The 22,443-nt window shown below is 45.3% G+C and overlaps 1 protein-coding gene and 1 long non-coding RNA gene across 2 annotated transcripts in view; both read right to left on the bottom strand.

The window, feature by feature from the left end:
- KCNIP1 (potassium voltage-gated channel interacting protein 1) overlaps window positions 1–22,443 on the bottom strand; it is a 394,968-nt gene that overhangs the window by 320,902 nt on the left and 51,623 nt on the right. The window lies entirely within an intron of this gene.
- Window positions 1,274–22,443, bottom strand: part of LOC108513610 (uncharacterized) — a 34,729-nt gene continuing 13,559 nt past the window's right edge. The window contains exons 2-3 of the long non-coding RNA XR_001880957.1: window positions 3,472–3,694; window positions 1,274–2,119 (exon numbers count right to left, since the gene is read on the bottom strand). This is a non-coding gene — a long non-coding RNA (uncharacterized LOC108513610). The remainder of the gene's footprint in view (window positions 2,120–3,471; window positions 3,695–22,443) is intronic.

Here is a 22,443-nt window from a genome sequence, read left to right as displayed (position 1 = left end):
AAGGAGCCAGTGCTGCTTTGACAGCAGTGATGGCGATGAATGATTTATGTCCAACCTAATGGTTACATAAGCAGCTGTTACATTTTAAAATCATCATGCAAACAATATGAAACATTTATTTAAGTGGTTCTACACTATGGGGAATTTGATTTAATCAGCCTTTATTTCTGTTCTCATTAGAATGAAGTCTGGCAACTCTAGTAGACAGCGCTACCTCCGTTCTGTAGCTTCCAGCTACTGAAAGCAAATATTTTTACTGAGCCACAATTAAACATTTATACAGCACCCGGCTCCCCATCTGGCCTGCGGAGGGGAGGGGTGATGCAGTGAATTCATCCAAAAATTCCACACAGAATAAAGCCAGATGCACCCCCGCATCTAACAGAATTGATAAACCATCTGAAGAGTCCATCTGAGAATGAAAAAGTTCACCGATTCATAAAATTTCTCCAAGCTGCTGTGAGCTGCAGGTAGCCAAGCTGGGGATCCTTGAGGCTGGCTTTTAATCTTTGCTCTTCTGGGCCAAGTGAAGTTTTTTTATTTTGTTTTGAATTCTAAGACCATGACAACTTAGAAATCATGGGAGATGCTAAGAAGATCCTCTAAAGACAATATGACTTATTTGAAATTCCACCAGAATTTTCATGTATTATATCGCCAAATTCAGGATATGGGTTCCCTTGGGGAGACAAATGGAGAGAGGTACACAAGGGGGGGTGTATTGTGTTGGTGATGTTTTATTTCTTACACTAGGTAGTGGTGCATGGATATCTTGTATTAGTCTTTTTATCTCTTTGTGTGTCTTAAATTGTGTATAATAGGAATTAAAAAAAAAAAAAAAAAAAAAACAAGAAAAAAAAAGAAAGTCACTGGGTATTGGAGTCAAAAGACCAAAAATCCAGTCTTGGCTCTGCCACTATCTTTGTGAAATTTGGACTTGCCTCTTGCCTTTTCAGTTTCCCTATCTATAAGAAGTGAGGTCTAGAGCAGTGAGGGTTCTGTGAGGTTTTTGTCTGTTTGTTTGAGACAGCGTCGTGCTCTGTCGCCCAGGCTGGAGTGGAGTGGTGTGATCACAGCTCTCTGCAGCCTCCACTTCCTGGGCTCAAGCGGCTCAAGCAACCCTCCCACCTCAACCTCCTGAGCAGCTGGGACTACAGGCACGTGCCACCATGCCCAGCTAATTTTTGTATTTTTGGTAGATGTAGGGTTTCGCCATGTTGCCCAGGGTAGATTCTAAGTCCTGGACTCAAGCAATCTGCCTGCCTCAGGATAACAGGTGTTCACCATTAAATAAGTCTGGGAAATGCTGCACACTCTCTGCCCTTTGGGAAAATCATAGAATGTTAAAGGTTCTGAGAAGTCTTACGGCAAAGAGGTCTGTTTTGTTATTATCTATTAACATCATGAGGTACTAACATTCTGTAAAATAATCTCTGCTACCTGTTATTCTGGATTATGTCAAACACCCCTTTAGATTCTAGGTTCTTTAGGGCAACAATTTTTGCCTATTAACAGAGCAATCTCTAACCATCCCTGAAACATAAACCAGACACTCCAGCCAATCACTTTCCTCTAGGTTAGCCAGCTGAACACCTTTCCTTCCTATTCCAACTCCCGGCTTCTTGCGCCTGGGCTCATGCCGACTCCCTCACTGCTGAGTAACTCTTCCTGAGCCAGTCACTGAAGTTCTTGGGTACTAGTTTTCTTTTCTTCTTGTTTCCTTATTCTAGAAGCATAAATTGTCCAGACTGTCTCTTGCTAATATGAGATGATAAAGTTGAAGACCAGAGAGACTGTGTGACAGAGACATGGTCACACAGCTGTGGGTGGCAGAGCTGAGACCAGAATGAAGTTCCTTTCTCACTGCCCTCAAATGCTTTGTTTTACATCCAATTTATATTCTGCCCTTGATGCTGTTTTTTTCTGTTTATCTATGATGGTTTTTCATGTCTCTCCTGGGAAGACTGTATTCTCCTTAAAGGCACAAGTCACATCTGTGTTTATATAAATTCTAACACTATTCTGAGGACAGCATGGAAAACACTCTCAATGCCAAGTTATTGAATGTCCCAATGGATTATTCTCTCTGCCAAGTCATTTCAGCTCCAAACACTCCTTCCTGGAGTGATGCAGACACATCATTTTATTCACACAAAGTTGTTTTTAAAACTCCCCTTCAAATGTGGGAGTGATTCGGAAGTACAGAATAACATTGACCCTGATCAAGTGTTCCTAATCAACTATTCACGTTGGAAAAATACATCTTGGTTCACTGAAATTCTGGAATAACCACACCCACTCAATTTGAGTGAGGAAGATACAATTTGGCAGACGCTATGGTCTCAAGGTTTCTGTCCTCTCCCAAATTCATATATTGAAATCTCATCACCAAGGTGATGGTGTTGGGAGGTGGGGCCTTTGGGAAATTATTAGGTCATGAGGCTCGAACTATCACAAATAGGTCTAGTGCCCTTAGAAAAGAGGCTGCAGAGAGCTGCCTTGTCCTTACGCCCCCGTGAAGACACAGCAAGAAGATGCCATCAGTGAACCAGAAAGCAGGCTCCCACCAGACACCAACTCTTAATCATGGATTTCCCAGCCTTCAGGATTGTGAGAAATAAATTTCTGTGGTGTATAAGGTCAGCTTATGATATTTTGTTATAGCAGCCATAATGGGCCAAGACAGAAGAAAGGTTTTTACTATGAATTAAAAGAGAGATCACATGATTTCTGGGGAGAAGCCCTTCACACAACCACGTGGCGAAATTGGGTGTGAAAGAAACTCCTGCTTTTTAAAGAGCTGTTTAAACATGCCTTCTGGAAAAGAGTTACCATTTTCTGCTAAATCCTTTTGCAACCAGGAAACAAGAGTGCACCATGGCCAAGGTTTGCTGACGTCGTAAGTGACTTGAGTTTGCGCCATGGCTGTACATCTTCTCTGGGGACATCTTCAGCAACAACACCCCTCCAACCCCAAGTTCTTTCTGGGGAGCTGATCCTGAGGCCCACTGTGCTATTTTCCCAGATGCTGATACTTTCCTTCGAGGTGGTTTTTCAAGCAAGGAACGTCTGTCCACCAGATGGCAGTGTATCAAGAACCCAATCAAATGGCTTCTGCTCAGATCAGGGCTAGACCTCACTGTCCAGCTGGTAGACCCCAGCCATACGTGGCTATTGAGTCCTTAGAGTGTGAGTAATCCAAATTGAGATATGCTGTAAGGTTAAAATACCCACTGACTTTGAAGACTGAATACAAAGAAATGGGTTTGAAGGGAGAAGAAGAAGACACAGTATTTCATGAATAACTATTTTCTATTGATTACATCTTGAATAACATTTTGAATATACAGTGAGCCTTGAACAATGTGGGAGTTAGAAGTGTCAACCACCATGCCATCTAAATTCTGTGTATAACCTTTGATTCCCCAGAAACTTAACTCCTAATAGGCTACTGTTGACTGGAAGACTTACTCATTACATAAACAGTTGATTAACACATATTTTATATGTTATATACATTATATACTGTATTTTTTTTTTTTTTTGAGACAGAGTTTCACTCTTGTTGCCCAGGCTGGAGTGCAATGGTGCGATCTCGGCTCACTGCAATCTCCCGTCTCTCAGGTCCAAGCGATTCTCCTGCCTCAGCTTCCTGAGTTGCTGGGAATATGCTATATTCTTACAGTAAATGAAGCTAGAGAAAAGAAAATGTTATAAGATAGATCATAAAGAAGAGAACATATATTTACTATTTATTAAGTGAAAGTGGATCATCAAAAAGATCATCATCCTCTTTGTTTTCATGTAGAGTGGGCTGAGGAAGAGGCGAAAGAGGGGGGCCTGGTCCTGCTGTCTCAGGGGTGGCAGAGGAGGGGCTGGTCCTGCTGTCTCAGGGGTGGCAGAGGAGGGGCTGGTCCTGCTGTCTCAGGGGTGGCAGAGGTTGAAGAAAAGCCATGTGTAAGTGGACCCACACAGTTCAAACCTGTGTTGTTCAAGCGTCAACTGTATTGGGTTAAATAAAATATCATAATAAAACAGATTTTACTTGATTCCTTTTTCTTTTCAATGTGGCTATGAAAAAATGCAATGTTATATATGTGGTCTCATGGTGTTTCTGTTGGCCAGAGAAGAGAGACAGTGGGCAGAGAAAGGTCGCACTGGGAAGCTGGGTAGAGCCAGCAGTCACGGTCCCATGCAAAGTGGAAAGAGCATGGCCTTTGGTAAATGACCACCTGGGCTTGAACTGCAGCTCCGTCGTTGATTTTGGACTTGTGACTTAATCACTTCAAGTATTGGTTTCCCCAGCTGTCAGTGGGCATAAGCATGTTTCCTTCTCCCATGGATGCTGTGAGGGTCAGATGTAAGACAGCCATAAATCATGGCCTGCTCAGGCCTGCATCTCAATGCAATTATTAACAGCACCTCCTTCAGAATTTTGTCAGCTAAAGCAATAAATTATACAGTTTCCCTGGTGAAATGAGATCACATATATTAAGCACTTGGTACTCTGTAAGTGCACAATGTTATGTCTAAAATGATTATACGACTCAGAGATGGAAGATGGTGACTTTTTCTTCTATAACTCCACATAATTTCTGACTCCAAACTCCATTTCTGGTTGAAGCAGGAAACTCAACCTAGTCATTTTCAGGTAAATGTGGTTATTTTAGAATTGTATTCAAATCCAGAGTTCTATCTTCTTCCTTCTTCCGTGGGTAGAGTCTACACTGGGGGAGTGGTGGCTTATGCAGGTCACAGCATTGGACAGGGAGGGAATACTTGGTGTTTATTTGACTTCCCTTGGCTTCCTTCCTCCACCTCTCTGATTACTTCCTCCTCTGCTGATGGCATCAGGGTCCTGCCGTGGACCACAGCTCCTCCTCTGCTACGGAACCTCCAAACCTCTCTGGGGTCTTGGTCTCTGGAGCCTCCTAAGGACTGACCATGTTTTTCCATTTCAGAGGTCAGCACTGGACACTGAATCTGCCTGTCCCCTCTGTCTCAGCTCTCTTCTTCCATTCACCTGGACAACGACGTTTACACTTTAGGAAGATCTGTTAATTCAGTAACCATGTAGACTTTGCACCTGTTCTGTCACTTGTTTTTTTGCTAAGGTTATGGGATAGAGAAACAAATAAGAAAGGTTACTGCCCTCCAGGAAAATATAGTCTTAATCAGGACACTCACTCAAATGGCACGTGAAAAATGATAGCTTCCAGAAAAGAAATGTAAATAGAGGGCTATATGACTGGGAAGGATGAACTGGTTACTTGTGGGCAAGAAAGCCAGGGTCGAGGAACTTGTGTGGATAGCTGCTGCTGAGTGGTCTTGAGGGACACCTGGAAATGTGGAGGGACGGTGATCCAGCAGAGGACCCAGTGTGAGCAAAGGCTTGGAGGTGGGACGGCCTTTCTGTAGATACAATGGTTCAGTTTGATTGAAGGGAAGGTTGTTAGTGGTGAGGAATGAGACAGGCTGAAGAGTACTTTTAAAGCTCTGAATGGAAGGTTGCAGAGTTTGGTTTTGATCCCATGGGCACAGTTTTGAGTAGGGGACTGGATGGGATCCGAATTGTATTTTGAGAACCTTTACCCAGAAGTCACACATAACAGACTGAGGGGGAAGCAGGGAGCCAGTGGGACCCAGTCAGGAGGACTCAAGGAGGAAGGGGCTGGAGAAATGATGGGAAGGGGTTATTTGTTTTGCTTTTTGAGACAGAGTCTCACTTGGTAGCCCAGGCTGGAGTGCAATGGTGCAGTCTCAGCTCTGCAACCTCCACCTCCTGAGTTCAAGCAGTACTCCTGCCTCAGCCTCCCCAGCAGCTGGGATTACAGGTACACATGACCCTGCCCAGCCACATTTTGTATTGTTAGTAGAGATGGGGTTTCTCCATGTTGGTCAGGCTGGTCTTGAACTCCTGACCTCAAGTGATCTACCCACCTCAGCCTCCCCAAATGCTGGGATTACAGGCATGAGCCACCGCGCCTGACAGGGAAGGGGTTATTTGAAAGAGACATTACTGAGGTTGATTTCAGAAGCTTTGGGCACTGATGAGATGTACAAAATTAAAGGAGGGACAGACAAAGGTGATTTTCAGGTTTGGAGTGGGTGGAAAGTCGAAGAGTTGTGATCGAGGAAGACAGAATTTAGCTTTGGCAGCACAAAGTCAGACTCCTGTGGTGGGCATCAGGAGGCTTATAAGCTGCCTGGTTGTCCAAACGAAGATGTCTAGTGGGCAAGACTGGGTATGAGGAGAGAAGGGCAAGGCGGACAGGTGAATTGGAGAGTCATTTTATTTTAGGAAATTAGGACTTAGGAAAAGAAGAGACAGCAAATCAGGTAAGTGTATTCGTCAGATCCTCAACAGGAAGCAGATGCTACTCTACGTTCAGGTGATTTGAGGAGGGTTCATTCACAAAAGGACTCATGATCAAGGTGTCAGGGGAGTGTAGAGAAAACACCAGGGGGCATTTAGAACCAGGGCGGCAGCACAGAGCTTTTACTATCCCTCCCTATACCTGCAAAAAAACAAAAAAAAAAAAAAAAAAAAAAAAAAAAACACAGAGAGTGGGGAGTTTACCAGAACGCAGATGACAAGAGGGTTTTGCAGAGTCAGATGCTCTGGGAGGGGCAGTGACTTCTGCCAAGGTGGCCTCACGCAGAAGGGACCAGGTGAATATAGACCCCATCTCCCATTGGCAGAGAGTGGAGCATTTGGGACAAATGGAAGGTTCCAGCAAAGCAGCTATAGCCTCTACTCTCAGGGAGGAAGAGGCTCACTAATTCCCCAGGAAAGAAAGATTTCTGGCTGCTTATTCTTTTATTCAATAACTTTTATTGAGTTTCTTTCTTATTATAAGTGTAGTACATGTTCATTGTAGAGAAATTAGACACTATAGACAAGTGAAAATAAGAAATTAAAAGTCAGTAGAAATCTCAGTCCTCAGACAAAATGACTGCTTACAAAAATGTGATTATTCTGGACTTTTCTGTTAAAATACATAATTTAGATATCTTTTTATGTTGGTACATACAAACAGATGTCATTTTGAACAGCTACTTTTACATGGAGGCACCACAGTTTATTTAAATAAGCCCTCTTAGTGGAGATTCTCATTGAGTTCCACATACTAAATAATACTGCATCCTTCTAGCTAAATACTTTACCTCCTTAGGCTTAGTTCCTAGTGGTGGAATTGCTGGGTCAAAAGATATACACAATTAAAAAGATATGGCACCATATTCTAGCACTAATTTTAAAAGGAGGATATTATTTAAGGGTTAATGGGTGGATTTCTTTGTTAAACCTATCTTAGAGATTTTAGTGAATCTGGGAAAATTACTAGACTTCACTGCCTTAGTTTCCCCATCTGTAAAATGGGGATGATAAAAGTATGCACCTTACAGGGTTGTTGTTAGGATTAACTCATTTCCTGTTTGCCCCAAGAAATGAGTGCTGGCAGTGAGCGGCACTTTTTTTTTCTAGACAGGAAATGGGTAAAACGAGTTATGGTAAGTATTAAAAAAATTAGCTGTTACTATTGCCAAATGTCTTCTTACACCGGAGATACTGAGTGGCTTGATCTCCATTTTAAATGCAGAAATGTAGCTTTTTCATTAAAGACCTTCAACACCAGCTCTGTCATAGCATTGAGGCAGAAGGGAAGTCCCCTGTGACAAGGCTGAGTTAGCAAACCCCGGATCTCCAGCATGGTTTGACCAGGAATGACGAGTCTCTTCAATGATCATTCCTCCTCATCACTTCTTTAAGCTGACTTCCGGGAGGAGGCAGAAGTGGAGGATCCAGGCCTTCCCTGCCTGGGCCTGGAGTTTGTGGTTCCGGATTGAGGGCCTGCCCATGAAGGCTAGAGGGGTGGCTGAGCGCTGAGCTGCCCTAGTAGTGTTGCTTCCTTGATGGGACGACTCTCTCCCACCCTGAGATATGACTTGGGACCACGTCAGCTCTGGCTTCAGCCTCAGGAGTTCAGACCAGATTTAGGAATCCTCCCCAGCCTTCCCAGAGTGAGGCTGGGCGACAAGGAGAGAAGAGAGTGAGAGTGGGCCAGGGGTAGACCTTGGGACATCTGGGAGGTTTCCAGAGGGCTTCTTGTCACTCCTGGAACTGAGTTTGCACTCCTCACTGTGGCCTCCTGACTAGCTCTTCTGGCTCTTGGAGCACCCTTCTTCAATCCCGCTCCCCTCTCCTCTCCAGCAGCCTTCCACAAGGCAAGCCTGTTCCTGCCTTAGAGCTGTGCAGTGGCTGTGCCCTCTGTCTGGAGTGCTCTTCCTCAGCACTTCCCAAGGCTGGCAATTTCATGGCATGGAGATGTCACCTCCACAGGGAGGCTCCGCTAGTCACCTGGTCCTCACCTTCATCCACTGGAGAACCTATTGAGTGCCAGGCACTTCTGGGCCCCAGGGATAGAGAGGGAATCAAGATACAAAAAACTCTTTGTGGAGCTCACAGCCCAGTGGAGGGGAGCAGACAACAAATAAGAGAGATACCAGGGAATGGTCAGAGAGCTCCTTCGAGATACGAGCCTGGAGGGTCGATAGGATGGTAGGCCCGAAACTGGTCTGGACCATGAAGTCAGAAGGCTTGTTGCGTACTTGATGTTCCTTCTGAAACTGTTCAGAAAGAAGGAACCAGCCATGTTCCCCGGGGAGGCTAAGCAGTGGTTCTCACCTGGACAGTGTGTTTTGAGACGTTTTTGGTTGTCACGGCTGGGGTTGGGGGGTGCCTCTGGTATCCAGTGGGTAGAGGCCAGGGATAATGCTAAATGTCACAGCACACAGGACAGTCCCCCACAGCAAAGAATTATCCCGTCCAAAATGCCAGTAGTGCCATTGTAGAAAGTCCTGGGCTGTAGGATTAGGGATCCAAGGATAGGAACACACTGAAGGAAATGTGAGGGAGAGGCAGACGGCAAACACAAACACAGAAGCAGGAAGAAATCAGCAGGCAAGCCTCTCCCCAGTGTCCTCCATCAGCCCCATCCCCTCACTCAGAAACAATGAGACAACATCCTCATGGGTTATCCCGATTGATTATCATGGTGTCTACTCACAGAAAAAGAGAGAAGAATATATATGACAGGAGATAAAATACTACATTTAAACTTAGCTAAGGTAACAGCATTTATGAATCATGAAAAGTTATGCAGAAACTGAGTTCATCATTAAAAATTCATTCAACAAATATTTGCTGAGTACCTACTATGTGCTGGGCATTGGAAGCCTTCCCAACACCTAGAAGAATCTCTTCCCCATCTCTACAGCTCCCCTTTCGCATCACACATAGAAACAAGAAGCCACAGAGTGGGAAAAGCCCAGGTAGATTCAGCACATTTATTTATACTCCAGAGAATACTCATTGAATTTTCAGTTGAAAAGCTGAAGTAGATTTTGATAGAGAAAGGATAGCAAGTAATGATTTCCTTCTTTCAAACACACACACATTTTGTAAGTTCCTGAAACTGGGATCCATTCAACAAGCAACATCTAGCATTAATAGAATGATAACAGAAAAACTTCAGCAGAATTAAATTTGAAAGAGTTTAACTGAGCAATGAATGATTTTGAATTGGGCAGCCTCCTGAGCCAGAGTAGACTCAGAGACTCCAGTGCAGCCATGTGGTGGGAAAAGATTTATGGACAGAAAAAGGAAACTGATGCACAGAAAACAGAAGTGAGGCACCGAAACAGCTGGGTTGGTTATAGCTCAGCATTTGCCTTATTTGAATATGGTTCTAACAGTTGGCCACATTTGATTGGCCAAAACTTCTTGATTGGCACAAGTGTAGGCTACAGTCTCTTTATATCTCTACTTGTTATAGTTCACGATGTGCAGAGAAACATTTAGGCTGAACTTAAAATATGTAAGGAGGCAGCTTTAGGTTAAACTTGATTTAACAATAGACTTTTTCCTAAAAAACTTCATCAGGTTGATTGCATGTCTCACAGCAGAGGGTATCTTAGATGTAAGGGAAAATATTAGATATGACATACAGACCATAGTTTCTTCTCCCTTGCCTGAGGCAGACATTGCTAACTGATTGCAGCACTCTTGATTGGATTTACAGAATTCTGGAGCCAGTCTCAGAGTTCTTCCCAAGGCAGGGCTCCTGACACTCAACGCCCATTAATCTTAGTTGCTGTGAGGATGAGACATATCTGCCTTCTACATTGACTGTCACCTTAGGTCGTTTCTTTCCCATCTTCAACTTGCGCTGCCTTTTTTTTTTTTTTTTTTTTTTAACTTCCACTCAGGAATGGTAGCAGATACAGTTGGACAAGACTATGGGAACATGCAGGATTCATAAATGGTTGTGGTTTGTTGATTTCCCTATGTAAGAGAGAGGTGAGTGGGTTCTGAGTCAGTCAATGGCTCCTTCTCACTGTGACAAGGGGAGGTTGGGCTGGTGGAGGATACCAGTCTGTGCTGAGAGGAAGACCCTGCCCTCATTCCATGTGGCAGACCAGGAAGCCAAGGACGCAGTCAGGAGACCATTTCTACATGTTTATGTATAAAAGTCACGTCCAATGTGTGATGCTTTTCAGCTTCCAAAAATCTCCCACCATGCTCAATTCCTCGGCCTTCACAACAGTCTGTGACACAGTTACTAGTACCATTCCCATCTTACAGATGAAGAAACTGAAGCTCAGAGAAGTGCAAGGCCACACCCAGGAGAGAGAGATGGCTAGATATTTGGGATTTGAGTCCATCTCTTCTGACTCAAGACCTAGAGTTCTTTCTAGTACCACACAGCTGCAGCATTTGCACTGTGACACTTTAATTTTGCATAGCTATGTTTAGAAAGGTGTCATTATGACAAAAAATGAGCCCATTGATTGCCAAGGCCAGGCGTGATGAGTTTGAAAGTGTCCACTGCAGCTGTGCCTCCCGGCCCCAGCCAGAGGGCCCTGAGAGACCCAGGCCAGGCTTCATCTACCAAGACCCCGCAGTCCTCTGTGATGCAGGTTGGCACGGGAGCCAAGGACCTGCCCTGGTCTGCTCTCTGGTGCTCAAGCTAATGTCCTGTGTAGGCCACACACTCGCGGATTTACCCACCATCATTCCTTCCTTCCTCCCTTCTTTCATTCACTCGTTCAACAGATCTTCACTGAGCACTTACTATGCCAAGCACTGCTTTAGCACTGAGGATACAGCCTGTGTGCAAAACAGACAACAATCGCCACTGCTGTTTCCATTCCAGAGGGATAGAAGATACACAAATAAAATGAAGAGTATGTCAGATAGTCACGGGGCTGGGTGCCTGGGGCAGCAGATGTGTGCTGTAAACAAGGGGCTGGGGGTATGGAAGAAAATTTGAATAGGGTGATCAGGGAAGGTCTTGCTGAGAAGGGGGCTTTTTGGCAAAGAAAAGGATTAAGCCATGCGACCGGACAGGGAAAAGTGTTTCAGGCAGAGGGAACACCTGGTGCAGAGGCCCTGAGGCGAGAGCCAGCAGAGAAAAAGCAAGCTCCCTCACTCTGCACTGCACCCCTGGAGGAAGCTGCATTCTAGTTTTCTCCATCCAAGACAGCACTGCAAGGACCTCCAGGAGGCATTTTGCTGATTTTGTTTCTTCACATTTGTTCCGCGATCTAGGGGCAAACGTCCAGAAGTCACGTTTCTGGATGAAAGGGTTTGCACATTTTAAACAGCAGGAGTCACTTCCTGAAACCCTCTCCTTAGCATTTTTCCTCTTTCCCCCTTGGAGGGCTAGATCGATCTCCCCAAATCGTTTACCTCTTGCTACTTGAATGTCCAGAGGCCTCAATGGCTGCCTCCTGCCTGCAGGAAAAAAGCTAACATGTTGGACTCACATTCAAGGCTTCCTCCTTCTGTCCCCCAAGACTTCTCCCATCTTTTCTCCTGCTTTTCCCCTATAGACTTTACTTGCTTCTCCCACAGATGTGCCTGCAGGACCTGAAAAAAGGAAAGTCAAGAAAGCTCATCTACCTGGTGGGGCCACAAGTCAACTAAACTGCATTGGTGGGCTGGTTAGAGGCTCAGTGGTCACACATCCCTGCAACCCCCAGTCCCTTTGTTATGCCTCATCTCTCAACCATTTGCCCTTTCTTTTCATTGGGTCCAACGTTTATTCATTCAGCCAGCATGTACCATCACCTGCTATGGGCAGGCCCTCTGCTAAGCATGGGGAAACTTGTACTGCCAAACACTAGGCCCCAGCCCTAAAGTGCACCCTTTCTGGAATCTTCCATAACCCCTCCAACCTCTCCCTCTCCATCTACCCTGGGAGCCTTCCTTGACCAACCCAGAGCCCAGACTGCCCCCTCCTCTGACCTCCATGGCACCTACTCTCTGACTTTTATTTGATGCTTGGCACTGGTTTATTGACACTGTTACTTACTATCTTCTAAATAAATCTGTGTTTCAAGTAGACTGAAGCTAGGAGAGGGCAGAGAATACATCTTATATTAAGTGTCTGCAAGCCTCTCTGCACCTAGAAGATCGTCTGGCACCTCGGAGTTGCTTATTAAATATAGATTTGTTGGGGATATAATCATGTCTCAATTCTTCTCAAAAAAGAAAAAAATGTTGATAAAATCCAAATTCCTTAGTGTAGCATTTAAGGCCTTTCTTTTAGGATTCCACTAGACCTCACCACCTCCAAGAAGCCTTCCAGGTTGACACAGAGCCACCGCCATACACATGTGCACACATGTGCATATGTAATCTCTCTCTCTCTCTCTCTGTCCCCTGCCTGTCCTCTGCCAGAATATTTGTCTGCACAGTGGATGAGAATTTGGTCTTTGAAGGTACGAACCCCTGGGTTTGAACCATGACTCTGCCACATATTGGCTGTGTGGCAGTCCCCTCACATCTTTGAGCCTCAGCTTCTTCACCAGTAAAACGGGCATCATAATGACATTTGATCCTTAGCGGGGATAGAGGAGGTACCATGAGGTAAAAGTGAGCAAGTGCTCCCAAGGAGCTCTAGCACCCCCGCTAGGTCCACGCAAGGCTACAATCAATTAGCATCGCTTGGGTGCAATCGTCTTGGTCACATGATATGTCTGGGTGCTCCTTGAGGGCAACATAGAGCTGGCTCTGTTTCCCTCTAAACCTCCAGTATCTGGGAAGGTGTGCAACAGGGAAGGTGCTAAAATCACATTCACTGGGTGGGGACCATCTATATTCACTTTGATAGAAAATCTGACAAATACAATCATCTCTCATCCCAGAATAGTCCTGAAGCCCACTGGGGGGGCATGGCTAACAGTAAGAAGGCAGGACTCTGGAGTTGCATCTGCCTCTGTGTGGGGCCCTGTTTCACCGTCCTCCCAGGCATCTTTGTGCACCTGCACTGAGCCAACCTCAAAATTCTTCTGACAGATTCACTGAGATTCATTCAGACACCACTAATTTCTTCCTATTTATCCTGATCCAAATAATTTATAAATTTTCCCGTTATAATTTAATTTTCTCCCTTCCTCTCAAACCAGAGCACATTGCCCACAGAGACATGGGCCATTGTTTGTATTTATAGCTTCCTTATTAATCCTGCCCTGACCTCTGGCACAGAGCTCAGCCTGGGGAAGCAACTTCAGTTCCCTTTCCACAGGGCCTATTTAAAATGCCTTTCTTTTAATTGGTCCAAAACAGAAGATGAGCTTAAAAAGAAAAAAAAAAACCAGCTTTCCTATTCCATTTCAGGGTGCAAGAAGAACATGCAGGTGCACCTGCACTGTGTCTGGAATCCCCTGTGTGGGGGACCCAGGTGCACCCATGCTGTCTGTGATCCCCTGCATGGGGGATCCAGGAGGCCCTGCCCAGGGAAGGCTGACGAGACGGGATGGCTGTCAGGGGTTCATGGCACTCTGATGGCTTTGCCCAGGATTCCTGATAGTTACACTGGATCTAAAAACAAAATCATATAAAACTAGAAAACACTACGGATTCAAATTTGGCCTTTAGCAAAACAGGCACTTAAAAATGCCAGTCAAATGCTAACAGCTAACCTCTTAGATACCTACTACTTGTTTTTGAGTATTTACTAGGCTTTTGGCACTGATCTAAGTTCTTTCTAGCTATTAACCTCTTGGATCCTCATGACAACCCAGATGAGAAATGCATTGTGTTACCCTTTTGACAGGTAAAGGCGTTGAGGCACACTGAGGGTACGCAACTCAACCACATTCCTGAGCTCTAAGCAGGGCCAGGCCTTGCCCGTGTGAATACTTTGTAGAACTGGCATAAGACACCCTGCTGTCGGTGGAGTTCCAGGGACCATGACTTAGTAGAGGGGCACAGGCTGGGCCCCCTTGTCATCTTGGCCTGGAGCTCTGGAACAGGGCATAACCCACCCAACCTTACATGGTGATCCTGGTGGCAGGAGTAGGTTGGAACCGAGACTGCCTCAAGAGCCTGTGCGTGTCACTACTGCACAACTCTGCCTCTGTGAACTTACTCATGGGGTACTGTTTGTCCCCAAGTTACAAGAGCAAAGCCACGGGACGGAGAAGTGACTTGACCTTGTTGACTTGCTAAGAGCAGCTGGACAGGTGAGTTCACACACGCATTGCACACATTGTGACCCCAGGTCTAATCCCTGAGGGCAACTTTTTGATGTCTCAAGACCCTGAAGGCAGGTGGTCCTGGAGGAGTGTCCTGATGGATTTTTGTAAGTTAAGAACCCACTCCCAGCCAAGGAAGACAGTGGTGACACAGCCAAGTTTGAGATTTCAACTTCAGGAGATGGCACGAAGGCAGAGGAATGGCACAGTCTCGAGCATCAGCCAGACCAGTGTTCACATCCCCAATCTGCCTCTTAGGTCTGTGTGACGTGAGCTTGGGTGCATCAGTAATCAGGCTGAGTCTGGAGAGGAACAGTCACTGATTGTTGAGTCCCTAGAATAGAGCCTCTCCCCCCCACTGCCCCTCCCACCTCTATAGCCTCGAGGGCGGCTCACCGGCAAACCACACCTGCTTGCCCACTTTGCAGTGCCTGGGCAGTGTGTGCTATTGATGACACCCTTAGAGCCCAGGTGTTCCAGGACTGAAACGTTTCCAGAGCAGCCTGACTTTCCCTCCAGCACCTTTCTTCTTCCTTCAAATACTCATGCAAAAAGACCCACCTCCTGACTGAGCCTTTGCTCTGCTGCTCTTTTTCTGTGCCTTCTTTTTTCTTTTCAACTAAGGTATTTGTTGTTGTTGTCATTGCTGTTGTTGTTGTTTGACAAGGGCTGCAGTGACAGCAGAGAAAGCATTCTTCAAGAAGCCAGGGGGCATTTAAAATACAATTTTTCCTTTACGCCAATAAGAAATACCAAATACCCCAAACCAAACAAGCACCTTCACCCCACCCAAACTATGCCAATTACTTTCTCTCATCGCCCGAGAAGGACAGGAATGCATTTGGAATTTGACCATTTCCTCTCTCTCTCTGAGACATGGAAAGCGGCTAGGGACAAGTGTGCTTCTGCGAGCTGTTTTCCACCTTCCTAGTTTGGGGTGCAGGATGATTCTGCTCACGCTCTCGGAAATCACAGACACCTGGTTCCTATTAAATTACATGACAATGAGCTCATTCAGTCAGCCTGTGGTGAGAGCAGATTACAGACCAGGATCTGACTGAGCCCTGGAGATTCCCTGGGGATTAACAGCTTGCATTCAAGCAACTGGTCTCCCTCCAATGGCTCTGCTCTATCTAACTGAGACTGTCATGAGCCAAGAACTCTTCCATAAACAGTTCTCTGCCAGTCAATAATTTGAATCTCCTTCTATCATCTAGTAACCATATTTTATCTAACAATTCCCTCCTCCAATTAATGCCATCCACCATTGACCACTGGGGGATTTCAAGATAACATTAACAGGCAAATGACAACAGCTAGCATTTGAGTTTTATCTCATGAGTGACTGTAAATGACTCACTCATATTACCTCCCTTAATCTGTTCTAGAAGCTAAAAACTATTATCCTGCCCATGTTACAGGTGGGAAAATTGAGGCTGAGAGAGATGAAGCTATTTGCCTTAAGTCACACAGCAGAGTAAGCTGTGCTTCAACAAAGCCCATGCTTTTTGAGGGACACCCCTATACCTAAGATGCCACCATAGTTGAAGGTCATTGTCACTACCCTACTGAAGATGAGGTGGTGTTTTGATCAAATAGTACAATTTACACCCATAAATCCTCTATGACACGTTTGGAACCTGAGCAGGAATGTGACACATTTTCAGATTGGGCACTTGTTCTATCAATGATGTCCAAGTTTGCCCTGCCCTCAGGAAGCGTGTTGGGCAGATGGGAAGTCAAGACTAGCAAATGTAAAATGACAACAGAAGCAACACAAGGCAGATCCTAAAATGTGTTCTGAAATGTATAAATACTGTAGGGCAATGCTTTTCAAAGTGCATTCTATAGAAATACAGTTCCCTGTAGTGTTAATATGTCTTTAAAAATATTCAACAGTCACAAATATAATGATAGTCCTTGTGTTCAAGGATTGGGATTGTTGGTAAAATTTTAAACCTCCCTGTCTTTACATAGCATTAGAAAAGATTTTTTTGTTTGGTTATACTTCTGGATAGAAGAAAATAAAAGTATCAGCCAAGGCAGATAGTACCCTTACCTTTCTAAATTCCTGCCCGTCTTTAGATCTATAAATATTTCTCCCATTCCCAGCAGCCGCACCCACCTTAGTTGTGGGAAAGCACTTGCAATCCTTGTCTTTCTTGTTACACAACACGATGGGGCACAGACCCACCCCTGGGGTCCTTAACCATGGCACATGCAGCTTTCCCCACTAGCAGCAGCACGCTGTCACTCTTAACTGGTCCATGGTTAGCTGGTCCGTGGTGTGGACAGGCAAGGGTTGCTGCCCACCATGCACACCACAGACCCTAGGGTGCTTCCCAGTGTCAGTTCCTCAAAATCACCCCCAAGGCTCCACGCTCCTCTGAGGACTCCATCAGCTGAGGATTTCATAGGCTGAGTATCTTGCAAGCAAGAGAATAGTATGGACTTCTTGGTCTTGAAAAGCTGCTGAATGGTGCTGGGTTGAGTCTGAGTAAGCTGATGGCCCCACATCACTTGGGGTTTTTATTTGCGGTCTCCAGCTTTGGGATCTTCTGTTGATGCTCATGGCACAGATTTGGGCCCATGGCCTTGCCTCCTGCCTGGCCTCCTGCCTGGCCTTGGACCTCATGAATGCGGAAGGCCTGGGGTTCTCCGAGCTCTAGGCAGGAAGCAGATCCCTCTCTGTGCAAAGATCCTCCAGGCCTTGGAATGAGGAAGGAACCTAAGAAGAAGAGGGCATGAACTTTCTGGGGCCGACATAGGAAGAAGAGAGGGATGCTGATGTCGGAGGAGAAAGAAACAGCTTCCCTGGATATGAGGGCCAGCTTACTGGCCCCTGCTGAAGGTCTTCCAGGCCATGCTGTCTTGAACAGGCCACTCACCTCTTGTGCCTGAACCACTTTTTAAATGCAATAGGTGTAATTATTGCTACCTGCCATTTCTTGTCAAAATCCTTACAATAACCCTGTATGGGTTATTATGTCCATTTTAGAAATGGAAAAACCAAGGCACAGAGTGGTTAAGTAACTTGGCCACATTTACACGACCAGTAATGGGTAGGTGATTTGAGGCTGAGTGTGTTGAACTCCAGAGCCCTTGCCCTCAAATGCTATACACACAGGCTCTCCAACTTATTCCTCCTTTATTTGCTCAAGGGGCCAGCCCTCTTTTAACTTCTAGACCCATGGATCTGTGATTTTCCATAAACATACCCCCAATCTCTCTTCCACCAACTCACTGCTCATGGTGATCCCAATTTCCCTTATATTAGAGCCAAGTATTTTTAGAAAATCTTCAATGAAGCTTGTTATGCAAGAGGAAAACATAGTAACCATAAATGCAATTATTTATCAGTTAGCTGGTGTTTTAGACAAACAAGGAACTGAGGAAGTAAAAGAGGAGACATAAGTTTTGAGGAAGTGGAAGAAGTGTCTGGTTGAAAGGTCAAGCTCAGGGGAAGCGGGGAGGGAAGAGGTATTCTAGCCCCTAGTCTCTATCTGGATGTGGTACAAATCTTGGTATTGCCAATCACATGAGGTTTCCATGAGAATCACATGGAAACATGATTGAGCAGGGGCTGGTAACACAGCTATGGAAGGGAACTGCAAGAGCAAGCCTGGGATGGGAGCTCATCTGTGATACCACCTGCTCCCCAGCTCAGGGTGCAGGTGTTACCATCACTGGTCCAGGAGACTTCTCATCTGGTCTCGCATGGACAAGAAGATCACAGGGGCCTGAACCAATCGTTATGTACCACAGAACTGACTGTCAGAGAACAATGACCACAGACACTAATACTTTTGCCCAAGGAAGGGTCTGCCCAGTTGTGCCTCATTCCAGCTCCCTGGCATGAGGCACCAGGAAAGCAAAATGAATCAAGGGAAGCCAGGAGGCCCTGCAAGGATACTCAAGTCCAGAATGCTGCTGAAAATCCCTCTTCTCAGCTGGGCACAGTGGATCAGGCTGATAATCCCAGCACTTTGGGAGGCCAAGGTGAGCGGATCACCTGAGGTCAAGAATTCGAGACCAGCCTGACTAACCTGGCAAAACCTTGTCTCTACTAAAAAATTAAAATATACTAATAATTAGCTGGGCATGGTGGTGGGTGCCTGTAGTCCCAGTTACTTGGGAGGCTGAGGCAGGAGAATCGCTTGAGCCCTGGAGGCGGAGGTACAGTAAGCCGAGATTGCACCACTGCACTTCAGCCTGGGCAACAGAGCAAGACTTCATCTCAAAAAAAAAAAAAAAAAAGAAAGAAAGAAAAAAGAAAATCCCTTTTCTCTCTGCGGCTGGAGGTAGAGCAGCATAATTTTGCAGGGCAATTTGGCCATAATGTATTATTAAATCCATATTTATTTTCATTTATCAGAATATCAAAAACCATTTATGCTTTATTGATTCCGCTTCTGGGAGTCTATCCCAAGGAAACAATCAAAATTACAGAAATACCTGTCTATTCCATGCAGCTTTATTTATGTGCGGGAGAACTGGAAGTCATCTTTATGTTTAATAATTGGGAGATGTCTAAGTAAACTGTAGTCTATCTACTATCTAAATAATATCATGAATCCTTTGTATTAATAAGGAAAAAATTATAATACAATAATAAATTTAAAATGGAAAGGTAAAAATCTTCACACAGTCTTGATAGATTGCAAAAATGGCCACAATATTTTGTAGTTCCTCCATCAAGAAATAATCTTTCTTTACCCTTGAGTCTGGGCTAGCCTCATGATCTGCTTGGACCAATCAAATGCCTGTAAGTGACAGTGCAAGTTTCAAGCTCGGACCTTGAGAGGACTTGCAGCTTCTGCTTCCCCTCCTGCTTCTGCATCTTGTCACCATGAGAACAGGCTCGTCTAGCCTGCTGAGAAACACATGGCACACTCACTAGCCTGTCACCCACGATAACCAGGCAACCACCTGACACAAGGAGTCCCATGGGGCCCACTGACTGCCAGTACATGAGTGAGCCTAGCTGAGAACAGCTTAGCCCAGCCCAGAAGAACCACTCAGCAGAATCATGAGCCTTTGGTGCCACTGCAATTTGAAGTGGTTTGTTACACAGCAATGGATAACCAATACACCAGTCTGTGATGATAACTATGTACAGAAAAGCCATGTAAAAAGGGGAAAAAAATCTGGGAAAAAAATTTATACATACACATAGTACATTTATTAAATGGTAGAATTATAGATGATTTTTTATTAGTTTCAAATTTTTAAGACTATGCTTAAGCTATTTACAATGAAAAATAAATGCACATTTAAAAAACTAAAACCTGAAGGCCGGGCGCGGTGGCTCAAGCCTGTAATCCCAGCACTTTGGGAGGCCGAGACGGGCGGATCACGAGGTCAGGAGATCGAGACCATCCTGGCTAACACGGTGAAACCCCGTCTCTACTAAAAAAAAAAATACAAAAGCTAGCCGGGCGAGGTGGCGGGCGCCTGTAGTCCCAGCTACTCGGGATGCTGAGGCAGGAGAATGGCGTAAACCCGGGAGGCGGAGCTTGTAGTGAGCTAAGATCCGGCCACTGCACTCCAGCCTGGGCGACAGAGCGAGACTCCGTCTAAAAAAAAAAAAAAACAAAACAAACAAACAAACAAAACCTAAAACCTGAAGCTTAATTTTCCTCTCTAGAGAGTTCTAATTCAAACCTCTGACAAGTTTGTGTCCAGAGTTAGGACCTCATTATAATATCCTGCCTCCTGCCCACAAGAGATGTGGCAGGAAACTTAAGCCATGTCCGCTAGTGCAGGACCAAGACAGTGTTTTGTGGAGGGCGGTCCTCAGTCCCACTCTGCTTCTTCCCCACAGGCTCTGAAGTGGGAAGCTTAGGAGCTATTTTCTACTACCATATGCATCTCCCCTCTGTGAATCCCTCTGGCATGCAGTGCAGGTGGCTCCACACCAGGAGTCACTCTTCAATTGCTTCACTGCGTTCAAAGAGCTCCTCAATCAAAGCCGGAGTAGTAGGATGAATCTGGCATTTGGATTGTAAAGGCCTGAACTTAAACTATAGCTCGGTTCTTCCTGGCTTCTGCATTCATTTCTTGGGCACCTGCTATGCATTAGGGCCTGAGCTATGCCTGGACCTTCAGAGATAAGCTGGCCACGGCCTCCATCCCAGAGGAGCACTTGGCCTTGGGAAGGGGACCTATACACTCAAAAGCCAGCTTCCCCCCAAGTTAGGATGGCCACTTCATTGACTCAAACTAGGACACATTTGAGAGTAAAAGGAGATGACAGGAGTAAACAGGGCCTGTCCATGGCTGATGGGGACCTGCGGTCATGCTACCCATAGCCCATCTCTCTGTATGGGGTCATAGTCAAGACGTACAGTCTAGCACACAAAAGGAATTAAAACAAATTCAGAAGAAAGTCACTGCTTTTCCATAAACACGTAAAAGAGGATCATGTTAATAACTCTCAGTTATGTTTCTTGTATTTTTCCTCTGCTCTTGAATCTTCCCTAAATGAATGTGCTCCAAAATCCCTTACATATCAAACCAGGGAAACTTTTCTAGGACATCTGGCCCACGTGGAGTTTCTTTCTATCTTTCTGCCACTCCTTCCCTTTCTGGCTCTTATCTCTGGTACCTCTCTGCCTCCTACTTTCCAGCTCTAGCTCTCTCTACCCATTCTCCAAAGGGATAGATGAGAGAGGGAGGAGGACTGAGAGCCAAAGTACAATTTAGGAGGTGGGGTAAATCAATCTTATCAATCATGATCCTGGCACACATATAGATAAATCATATAGTAGGTTAAATCCAATGATAGAACAGGCCTACATGAAGGAGGGGCACCTAATTCAGCATCCCTTAATAAATAATAATTGAACTGTGACTTAAATGCTCTGTGACAGTCAAATCACCTAACTTTCCTGAGCCTCAAATTTCTCTTCTGAAAAAATGAGCAAAATAATGAATTAGATGAATAAAGAATAAGTGAACGAATGACACTGGCAGCCATGGCCAGCTGACCAACAAGGTGTGGTGCTTTCCCCCTACCCCCATCCCAAGAGTGTGATATTCATGCTGAGAAGTCACTGAGCCTTCAGGGGCTACATTTCCCAGACTCCCTTGCTGGTGGGCAGACCACATGACTCGTCCTCACCAATGGGATGTGAGGATCAGTAATGTATGTCACTTTCAGGCCAATGTGTCTGTGTATCAGATGTTCAATGATTCACACGCTATTCCTGCCTCTCCTGCTCCCAGTCCACCTGCTGGATAACTCCAGGGGGACCTCAAGGCCACAGGATGGTGCAGCCACAGATGGAAGGAGCCTGGTTCTCCCAGCAACCACCTAGAGGAGAGCCTCCCAAGCAGGAACATCCATACTGGACTTCCCACGAGTGAGAAATGCACTGTTACTGTATAACACCATTAAAACCTTGGGGTGGTTGCAGCAGTGAGTCCATCATGGCTAATTCACCTCCCTCTCAGAGTTGTTACATAGATTGAATAAGATGAGTATAGTGGCTTGAATGGTGCCCCCACAAAAGATATGTCCATATCCAAATTTCTGATACCTTGAATATGATCTTATTAGGAAAAAAAGAGTCTTTGTAGACATTATTAAACAAAGAATCTTGAGATCATCTTGGATTACCTGGGTGGGCCCTAAATCCAACAGTAAGTATCTTTATCAGAGACAGGAGAGAAGAAGCCACTGTCAGAGCAGAAGGCCACGTGAAGACAGAGGCAGAGCCTGGAGTGCTTCTCCCCTTAGAGCCTTTGGAGGGAGCATGGGCCTGCTGACAGCTTAATTTTGAACTTCAGGCCTCCAGAGTTGTGAGGGAATACGTTTCTGTTGCTTTAAACTACTCACCCAGTTTGTAGTGATTTGGGTCACAGCAACTCTATGAAAGTACTGTGGTGAGGCATGTG

This window comes from Rhinopithecus bieti, unplaced genomic scaffold (genome assembly GCF_001698545.2).
Source record: "Rhinopithecus bieti isolate Rb0 unplaced genomic scaffold, ASM169854v2 scaffold_30732, whole genome shotgun sequence".
NCBI classification, from domain to species: domain Eukaryota; kingdom Metazoa; phylum Chordata; class Mammalia; order Primates; family Cercopithecidae; genus Rhinopithecus; species Rhinopithecus bieti.
This window is presented reverse-complemented; position numbering and strand designations above follow the sequence as displayed.